The sequence below is a fragment of the Lathyrus oleraceus genome, chromosome 1 (genome assembly GCF_024323335.1).
Source record: "Lathyrus oleraceus cultivar Zhongwan6 chromosome 1, CAAS_Psat_ZW6_1.0, whole genome shotgun sequence".
Lineage (NCBI taxonomy): Eukaryota > Viridiplantae > Streptophyta > Magnoliopsida > Fabales > Fabaceae > Lathyrus > Lathyrus oleraceus.
In genome coordinates, this window is record NC_066579.1 from 242,366,042 (window position 1) to 242,377,480 (window position 11,439).

The following is an 11,439-nucleotide window of genomic DNA, read 5'->3' on the forward strand; positions in this document are numbered from 1 at the left end:
GTGTGTCTTCTTGATTGAAACTATGAAGTAAAATCAAGAATATTGTAATTGAAAAGTATTTTCTTTTCACAAGGGATTGTTGTTTAAAATCACGGGTGTGTGATTGTAAGGGAAGTGAGTGGGTTCTCATATCTAAGAGTGCTTAGGTAGAAATTGCACGGGTAGAGATTAGGTGAGAAAGACTGTAACTTGGTGAAGTGTACGGATAGTCTTTGAACTAATTCTATTATAGTGAATTTCCTTCCTGGCTTGGTAGCCCCCAGACGTAGGTGAGTTGCACCGAACTGGGTTAACAATTGCTTGTGTTATTTGCTTTACCATTCTGTTTCTGTTTATCCGTTGTTTATAACCAGATATCAGTGTCGTGACATTACCTTCGACATCTTATATCTGATACCAGAATTTCACATATGAAAATAATTCCAAGAGAAAAGTTACTCTTTATGACATTCCAAACAACTTTCATGTTGGCATCAAGAGCTAAGTTTGCTTTGAAAGTCATTTTTTATGGTGAAAGATTACAGGTCATTTTGTCAGTGTCCTAGATAGAAGGTCAACTTCCAAGAACCATAACTTCCTCAATTTTTATGATATGAAAATGATATAAGTTTCATGATTAATTTAAAGATGTCTCATTTTAGTCAAACTTCATCCATTGGTTTTCATGGTCATCATTTAGTCCAAGTTTCATTCAATTCTCATTAATTATTTCCATTATGTGTCAAGGTTCAACTTAAAGTAAATTAATTCAAGATTCATTGTCTGTTTGGCCAAATCATTTCATGGTTATGGTATTTCAATCTCATTCATCTCATCCAATTTTTTTCTAGAATTCATCTAAGGCATTTGTTCATATTGAATTTGAAAATGGTCATTGTTTCATTAGAACATTTTAAACTAAGAAGTACATTGCATTTATAAGATTCATTGATTACATTGTCCACAACACATTGCATTGAAAATATTACAAATAAAACTACATGTTTGCATAAGTTTATTTTTGGTCAACTATTGACTTTTTGGTCAACCAGTTGACCAAATTCAACTCATATTTTTTCCCATTCCTAAAACCTAATCTCCAATTGTTTCTTCAAGAACAAGGAATCCTTGCATTGGTCCATCCATTTCCTACAAAACCAAAACCAAAAACCAATGTGTTATTTTTGAACATTTCAACCATAACATCAACCAATTCAAACCCTTTCCAAAGTCAACCCTAACATTTTAATCCATAGCATTTCCAAACATTTCCATTATATGCATTCAAGACCAAAACATTTCCAAACAATAAGCATGCCAAGGCCATACATTGCATTACAACACATGAAAAACATGACAACCATTACCATTTCAAGACCAGCATAACCAAAAGCATTAACCTAACATTCACATCATACCTTCATTCATAATTCCAAGCATATGCGAGCAAGCAGCATAAATCATGCAACACATAACAGTAAAAAACAGTCACATACACACTATAATAATGCAACCAAACAACATTCATTTCAAGCCTAACAGCTCAGTGCAACATTGCCTACCATCCAACACAGTAGATCATAAACAAGCAACAACAGGCCATATAATAATCATAGTCGTTCAATACATCACAACAACAAAATGAACTGTCCATTTAATCAAATTGAGCAGTAGTACAAGTCATCCTACAACATAATTCACAAATCCAACATTATAGCAATTCAGCAAATCATAACAGGGTACTACTGAACTTTTCCATCTAACACAATAAGGCTTCATTAACTAACTGCAATTAAACTATAATTCCATTTACATCTAACTGATTGACATCACCTAACACCAATTAACCTCACAGTCTAATAGAAAATCGAGAGTTTCACAATTAACTGAACTAACACAACTCATTTTTACATTTAACATAAAATTAAAACTCAGTGATTCAAAATATCAGTTACAAAGCATTTAACTTATTCCACTCAAGTTTATATATCCACTTCATTCACTTCACATTAAGCTCAATTCACTCTAACTGAACCGTTCCCCCTAATTTATCCATTTCATCTTAACTGGAATTTTTCCCTTTAACAAAATCTTAACTGAATCTAACTAAAACAAACATAACTAACTTTCAATTCTAACTGAAACTAACTTCGTGAATCACCTCCAACAACTTCTCATCTCAACGATTTAGCAGATTTAGACTACTCTATTAATCCCCAATCCTATAAATTCATACCCTCAATCATTTCATAAGACTCTTCATTTTTTTCATCGACCTAGACTCAAAGCTTCATCCTCTCTCTCTCTTCATCCTCTCTCTCTCTTCAACCTCTCTCTCTCTCTCTCTCTCTCTCTCTCTCTCTCTCTCTCTCTCTCTCTCACACACACACACACACACACACACACACACACACACACACATAATTTCACACTCCTAAGGCTCAATCTCAGAACCATTACTTAGTCACAGAAGATCTCGAAAAAAGAAGAAGAGAATCGAGAAGAAGAAGAAGAAAGGTTCATAAGAGTTTACCTGATTCCGGTGACCTCCGCGTCTTCTCCGATGAGTATCATCCCTTTCTTAGCTGTTTTCTTTGGGCTGGTTACCAGGATGTAGGTTTCGGTTAGGGGAATCGAAGCCCTAACCTCTATGGCTTTAATTTCTAACGTGCGTGATTTAACTTTTAGTTTAGAGTGTTAGGGTTCTTCAAGGAATTGCTTCGATTCAGACTGCTGATGAAGAATTAGCTTGTTCCATGGTGGTTTTTGGATTCAGGTCAATGAGGTAAGGAAGGTGATGTGATTTTTTTGGACGTTAGGTCTCCGGCGCTGCAGGAGGTGACCTCTGGCGCGGTGGAGGGGAGGGTGAGGTTAGTTGGAGGGAGAAGTTAACTTTAATTTTAAGTTTGAATTGTTTAAAGTGATTAACGTGTTCTTGATTGGCATGTGTTTTTGGATGGTGAATCATTTCATTTTGCATTGCCTTGTCGTGGGCTCCGTGTAGCCAGACCCATAGATCCAACTATTCACACATGCATATCTTCATACCTCCCTTGTTCATACTTTGCTAAAGTTGTAATGGGTCTTGTTTGGGCCATGCACGGGTTCTACTAATTGCACCCTATTTTGCTAAAGCATACCCCCATGCTTGTACTCACTTTTGCTTGTTTTTTTATTTGTTTTCTTTTAATTTTTTTCTTTCACGATGATTGATCATATTGATGCATGTTGTTAATAGAAATTAATTAGTTTTTTTACATGATTAATTGAGTTAGTTAGAATTAAATGATGTGGATTAATTCTTGATTAATTGAAAATGATAGAAATATATGTTTTAACCTAGTTTGTTTTAGGGTTAAAATTGTCAATTGTACATGATGATTGTTTATTACATGGTGTGATTTGATCTTAATTCTTCCATGTGTAGATTTTAATTCATGTTTTGAATTCTTGACTTAGAATTTTATTTGATTAGAATTAATCTTGCTCATAATCTTTTAGGTTTAAATTGGCATTTTTAATCATTTGTTTCTTGTTAGAACTTTGATCTGATTCTATGATTGTATGGCATACTAACCCATGACATGACCCCTTAAGTTTAAGACTTTAGAATTTATTTCAGTTGAGTAAACCCAAGGTTGCTAGTCCTTCCTTATCTCTTTGTGCATTAATTTTCAACTAATTTTCCACCCCAACTAATTAAGTTAATCAAAATTCGCTTTGACCAATTAAATCCTTTGACTGTGTTCAATTCCCCAAGCATATTCAAGTGACAAAAGACCCTTGATCACTTGATAGGGAAAGTCCCTTGTTTTCAAGTTGTACTAGATATATTGGATCTCAAGAATTTTACAAGACCTCAAGATTCAAGACTTCATTCAACTCTAATCAGTACAAGATAGACTTGACTACTGTTCAAGCACAACAAAGGTGAACTCAACACTTGTCAATCAAAAATCAAGTTGTGTGCCATGAGCCTTAAGCAATAGAGAAGGAGTGAGAATGGAGAATTCCTATCCTCATTCTGAATATCTTTGGATATATGACAGATGACCCATTTGCTCATCATATTCTCCTCTATTCATAGACTTTAGCACAATTCAATTCCAATTGATTGTCAAGTCTTCTTTCTTCAAAAGCAACCTTTCATCACAGGAAGCTGCAAGGACACTCAACTTCAACACTCATCAGTTATGATGTAAATTGCACGTCATGAGCCTTAAGTAATAGAGAAGGAGTGAGAGTGGACAATTCCTATCCACATTCTGAATATTTTTGGGTACGGGACAAATGACCCAGTTGATCATCGTATTCACCTCTATTTATAGACTTTAGTGCAATTTAAATCAAATAATTGACAAGTTTTTCTACACGTATGTGGAAGGTGGACTGGGATTAGACTTCAACCTTATAGGGTTTCTCTCTTCCATTGTGTTTTCTTTATGAGTAAAACTAAAACCATTTTGTGAATAAAATAAAAAAATAATTAACAATGCAATTAGAATTGTACGCTACGAGCCTTAAGCAATGGAGAAGGGATGAGATTGGAGAATTCATATCCTCATTATGAATATCTTTGGGTACGGGACGAATGACCCATTTTCTCATCGTATTCACCTTTATTCATAGACTTTAGTATGATTCTAATCAAGACTCTTTTTTCAGAATAAAAACAAACACACCTCATCAAATTCATTTTTGCCTTTGGGCTTCATTTTTAGTTTAAAACATTTTCAAAAAGGACGTTTTACTTCCGTTCTACCATGAACGAAGCTTAAGCCTCCATGTGAGAGCGTACAAGCAATGGTTAACTGCTAGAGTACAATTCGAGTACATCCATTCTATCGCAAACAAACATACGCTTAAGCCTCATTGGATATTTCACCTACCTTTTCGCTCTCTATGAACCCTAAGATAGGTGTTTCTAGTTAATCTTTATTGGAATTTTCTTCTTTCTTGTCTACCATTATTACCTAAAAAGTATTCCCTTTCAAAAGCCCCTTAGATGATGTCTTTAGGAAGGGGAAACCTCTTGTGATATATGCAATGGAGTTATATCCACCTATAATGGAAACTATGAATTTATGTTTTCCTCTTTGAACTTCTTTGTTATCTTCGTTATCTTCGTTATTATCTTTATCGTTTTGGTCTTTTCGACGATCTCAATCATCTTTTTCAGAGATAATTTGTCCTAGTGGGGGGGCCATTTCTTTCATGATAAGTTGCTTTGCCTCTTAGATTCTCTAGGGGAGCTCTTTCATTTTCCTTGATCATCCTTTCTTTTATTCTTTTGAGCATACTAGCCTAATCTTCATTTCTTAATCAATTCTATGATAGTGTCTTTTAGATGAATGTACTTGTTTGTGTTATGCATATGGTTTTGAAGGAAGTAGCAAAACCTTAACTTATCTATTATGGAAAACTCCTTGACGGGGTGGGGGAATCTTACCCTAACATCTTTGAATAAGATGTTTTCACACTCTTGTAGAATATTTTCTCTCGAAGTGTTAAGGATAGCGTAAAAAAATAACCTAGCTTGTGGTCCCCGGTGAGCATATTTTTTGCATCATCACAATGATGGTTGTCTCTGGATCATCCACTCACGGGATTCCCTGACTCTTTATTTCTCTCCACATCTTTAACTAATAACTTTTCTTCAATAATACACAATGGGATCTACTGAGGTGACCATTCATGCTTCCAACGACCTTCAACCCTAATTTCTCACGGAACATACAATTCATTCTCAGTTATTCATCAAATATCCATCATTTGAGCATGTCATTGGATCCAACTACTTCTAATGCTAGTATCATGAAATGGAAGATACACTCTAAAAGGGTTTCATTATTTTTCTAGTGAGTCTCAATGAGGATAGATATTGTCTTCGATTTCAACGTTTGCATTTTGAACTATTTGTGAACTCATCACACAGTTTATTCCAAGAATGTATGAAGTTATCTTATAGGGTTTTAAACCACGTTATATCAGCCTCTTTGAGAGTTAGAGCAAAAAATTTGCATTTCACCGCATTCGTCGCAAGGTGTTAAGCATGGTATCCACATGTTCAATGTGCTCAACTGGATCTCCGATTTCGATGTAGTTGTCCAACTTTAATGGTTTCTCGAGAGACTTAGGAATCTTATAGTCAATAATATGCTTCAAACATGGGTTCCTCTGGTGGTGAGAGGTGTCATGGTCCTTTAGATTTTACATATCTATTATATAATAATTAGGGATGGAAAAACTAGCCCAGCCCATCGAGCATGCCCGATTTGCCCGCATTTTTTTGTGTGGGGCAAGCCAAGGTTTTAGGTATTTACCCTCTATTACGTTCGCCCTTCCCCGCCCTATTTTTTTTTTTTGGGGGGGGGGGGGGTTAGGGGCGTGAGCATTAACATTTATTTTTGCAATTTTTAAGATTTAAAGGCTTAGTGCCTGCGGGCCCTCCCCTCTTCGCCCCATCCTATTATTTTTGCGGGGTAGGTCAAAGTTTTAGGCCTGCACTCTCAACATTGCTTGTCTCTCCTTGTTTTTTATGGGATTTTGTGGCGCACACCTAAACATGATAATCATGCCCGTTTTCCACCGCTATTGAGATTGATATGACAAAGATCTCCTAGTGTAACAGTCCTTGAAATGTGTGTGACATCATCACCGCCTCCTGAACTGTGAGGAAGAAAGGGACGAGCTTGAGGATGATGATGTTATGGAGATCTATAAGCCCTTTTGTCTTGCGATGTCGTGTCGCAGAGAACCATGTTATGTGTAGATCCAATGTTACAAGTATGCAATACCCCACATTGTGTGGTAGCTCGTGACTGAGCTATTTGCTAATTTTCTTCTAATTGCAAGAATCTGTTAGTCAGAAGGCGTGCATTCTTTTGCTGCACTAGATTCTAAATAATTGTGATGAGTTAATTCACTTCTTGAATTTCTAGTATGACATGAAGTTGTTGAAGGCTCTAAAACATTTTTGGTTTAGGTGTTTGTGCTTGCAGTTGAGGATACTTAGAAGTTTGGTCTTAGAGTAACTATTGAAAAAGGTTGGAAGAACGATATGACCTAGAAAGTACCTTGGTCGGCCGGTAGAGGAATTAGAGTCTGAGGAGATGAAACGGCCGAAGACTCTACTAGAACCAGATCACCTCCCCCAACTGAAGGAGGGAGAACCTCTTGTGTGGGGGTGAGGAACGGCGGTAGGGTCAGTGTTGCTATGAGTAGTTAATTGAGATTATTTGGAAGGTATCACTATTAGTTGAGAAAATTAACGACAATGTGATCGATTGACAATACTGGTTACCACGACACAACATAAAGGATATGGTGAATTTAATGTGAAAAATAATGGGAATTAAAAAATGTTTCCCATAGATGGTGTCACTATTTCGATATGGATTAGAAGATTGATGACGTGTTGAACCAAAACTCTCTGATACAGTGACGTAAGCCTTTGGTAAGATGAAACAGAGTATGCATACAAGGTTGATACTCAAACGCCGAAGTCAGTGAGATGATAATGGTGTAAGAGTGAATGGAAAATGTACCTGTTATAGTGCCTAGACAAATTTATATGTGGTGGACAGTTGAAACCACATCTACTATAGGCGCGACGTGGGGTGCAAGAGACCATTGGATTGGACCTGATGGTTGAAGATGAGCAACTGGCTCAGCTTCGATGTACATCTTTCTAACAAGAGTCCATTTATCCTCCGATCTTAAGTGAAGGGGTTCTAGATAAGGTTGTCATTCGACTAGCTCGAAACACTGTATATCCTTTACCCACTACTGCATAAATTTTCTCTTTAAACAAAAAAAAAATCACAATAAATGATAAAACTTTTTCTCAAAAGAAATTAACATTGTTATATTACATATTCCTTTATTTTATAAAATTTGACACTCCAATCTCCAAATCATATTTATATTATATAAACACTCTTAAAATCCACTAACTAATACAAGCAAAGATTGTGAAGACCTTTCATATATAGTAAGGAGTGATGATTTTGAAGATAAGAAGTAGAAAGCGTGACGAGTGGAGATAGATAGGGTAGTAAAGTAAGGCCAATGATAGACACAACTCATGATAGACACAACTCTTTAAATTGCAATCTAAGCTGTACAGCACAAAAACCATGTGTGTCCCACTCTAAGATAGATACACAACACACTGCAATTTCAGAATCTTCTTTTTAGGACATAAGTACACAAGGAAAGAGTACCAAGGTGAAAGGAACGGTCCCAATCATATATCATATTCACACCAAACTATGCTTTTATTAAATTTAAATTCAAAATTTCAGTGGAGGAGTATCAACATTGATACAAAGATATTTGGACTACCATGTTCATACATTATTAAGAAAGGTTTAATTCTAGGACAATAACTTTTTAATTTTATGGTGTCTATTAGATTTAGATTTGTCGAATGCTTTTTAAAATAAAAGTATAATAATAGTTTTCTCAGGGATGTGAATATAAATAATTAGACGATAATATTTTATACTAGCTAGCAGTAAATTAAAATCAAATCCTTATATGAGTAAGATAATTTTATAGTCATTTAATGGTTTGAGTCCCAAACTTTGGAGAAAGCGAACACCTACGCGTTCATGAACGATCACAAATGCAAACATAATGGAATGGGTCATTCCTATAAAAGCGAGGCACATTAGAATCTCAATGGATTCTACGAAGTGTGAAGAGATTCGAGTAAATACCTTTTTTTAAGAGTATATAATTCTAAATAAGTGTTTTAACGACAAATATATTAAGACTATTCTTTAAGAATTCAAAATTAAGTATTTAATAAAGTTAAGGATTTCAACTGTCTAGTACAAATTTCAACAAAAAGTTAGTATTTTAAATTATTGTCTTTGGGACAATCGTCAACATTTATTTTTAAATTTAAAAATTGATTTTTTTTTAATTAGAAAATTTGATATTGGGTATATTGAGTTATTATATATGTGTATGTGATATTAATTAATAATTATTTCATGAAAATAGTAGTTCAAAGTCACTTTAAGAATATTATTCCCCGTTTCAGAGTATTACTCACCTTTTCTTTAATATAGAACCTTGTTGAGTTCTTTTCTACTGTTCTTCTTTTAAAACATTCATTCAATTTAAAAATAAAATAGTTATTTTTTATCAACTAAGCTTAATTATGATAAGCTTGACACTCATGAAATGATGTTAGTGTCACTTGAGTTAGAAAGGAATTAGAGAGAATGAAAAGTAATTGTGTTACGGTGAGAGTTATTTATACATGATTATACAACAAGTTACTTGTAACCTAAGTAGTTAGCATAACAAATTAAATAACTTGTTAACCAAATATCTAACTTGGATTATATCACAACATATCCCCTTATAATTCAAGTTGTCAAACACAAACTAATCATAGTCGATTTGAATTATTCCTAATTTTTTTCTAAAAGTCAGAAACTTATCGACTTCAATTATTTGGTGAGTTTGTCGGTCAGTTGTGCTTCCCTCAAGCAAACTTCAAGTTCACCTGAATTTATCTTCTCCATCAAGAAGTGAAATATAGCTTCAATGTACTTATTCTTCCATGCAGAAATGAACTCTTTGCAAGATTGATGACTGACTTATCATTGATCTGCAGCACCAGAGATTTATTTATTGCAAAACCATGCCTTGCTTGGTAATTTGAAATTCCATGCCTAAGAAATACGACAGGTTTCCTAGATCCGACATTTCAAATCCCCTCTCCATAAGCTCTTTGAACTTCGACAAGTTCTCCATTATATTTCTAGTTACTAGCAAGTCATCGATATATAAGCATAAATGATGATTATATCTTGTGCCATGACTTATACATAGACACCATACTCAAACCTGCATTTTATGAATCCCAACTCGACTAAGTATGAGTCGATTTACTTGTTCCATTCCCTAGGTTCTTGTTTGAGACCATAAAGGTTTTTTTGTTGCAACTTGTACATTTTCATTACTTCCTCCTATATCACAAACCCAGGAGGTTGTGTGACATACACGACGTCATCTAGGGGACCATTCAAATTTTTTAATTTCACATCTAAGTGAAATGTCGACCAGCCTTGCTTGCATGCCAAGACTGCCACCAATATGACAGTCTCTAATCTTGCTATATTGCATATACTATCGAGTCCTGCTCTCTGAATAAATCATCGAGCTACTAATCTTGCTTTATGCCTTGAAATCGATCTATAAGGATTGTGCTTCATCTTGAACATCCATTTTACTTTGATAGCTTTTGTGTGTTTGGAAATTCGATTAATTTCCATGTATTGTTTCTTTCGAACGATTATATCTTTTCATCCATAGATGTCTTCTAATGTTTATTCTTTAAGACCTCACTATAGTTGATTGGTTCAGTACCTACAAATAAAGTGAAATGAATCAAATGTCCATATGATGTGCCTTCATCATCACCAACCACTTCGGAGTCTTAAAGTCTTGCTGGGAGAACTCTAGTTTTTTAAAGTCTCTGCCTTGTGCTAGCCGCACAATCTCTATTGTCTACTTCGACTTTGACTGGAATATAATTAAGTGGAATTTATTCATCCTCACTACTTTCTTCATCAACGCCATAACTCATCAATGGCTTGTTAGTTGCATCACATGAATTCCAATCCCAAACAGGGTTCTCATCATCGTAATGTTTCAACTCATCACAATCTTAGTGCCAATGCTCTTGGGTGAGGAAGGATATATATATATATATATATATATATATATATATATATATATATATATATATATATATATAGAGAGAGAGAGAGAGAGAGAGAGAGAGAGAGAGAGAGAGAGTGAAAAGTAATTGTATTTAATTGTTATAATGAGAGTTATCTACACAAGTATTTATATACAATATTATAATCAAAGTAGCTAGCATAACAAACTAACTAACTTGCTAACCAAGTAGCTAAGTTGGATTATATCACACTAAGGGAAGAAGGATAATGATAATTGATGAGAATCAACGAATCTCTCGCTCAAATTAGGAGATGTTTATATCTATTTTTAAAATGGACTCGGCTAAAAAATTCAACGAGTTCCTCAACAAACAAACTTGCATACTCAAATGAAAGATATAATGGTGAGAGTTGAGTATTATATAATGCGTGAGGAAGGAAACAAAGAAAATAGAACAAGAAATGCGAAGGAGAGAAACATTGGTGTGGAATCGACAATCCTAATCAACGCAAGAATAATTATTCATAATCAATCAGAGATCCTGAGACATTCAAACCTCCTAAAAGACCCGTGGAAAATTACATGCTATTAAATACTTGGCAATAAGTGTTTCACAACTAGAATATTCTCGAATCCCCAACCTCTAAGTGAGAGGTTATGAGAAATGAGTCCAAACAATGGGATGACGGGTGGGCATGATAATTGATGAGAGAAACACATATGGAGTTTCAATGAATCCCTCACTCAAATTAG

At 34.7% G+C, this 11,439-nt stretch overlaps 1 long non-coding RNA gene across 1 annotated transcript; it reads right to left on the reverse strand.

Moving 5' to 3' along the window:
* Positions 1-855: 855 nt before the first annotated feature.
* LOC127129533 (uncharacterized) lies at positions 856-3,095 on the reverse strand. The gene is made up of 2 exons (XR_007806365.1): positions 2,513-3,095; positions 856-1,128 (listed from the first exon to the last, which is right to left on the reverse strand). It is a non-coding gene; the product is annotated as an uncharacterized LOC127129533 (long non-coding RNA).
* Between the last annotated feature and the right edge of the window lie 8,344 nt (positions 3,096-11,439).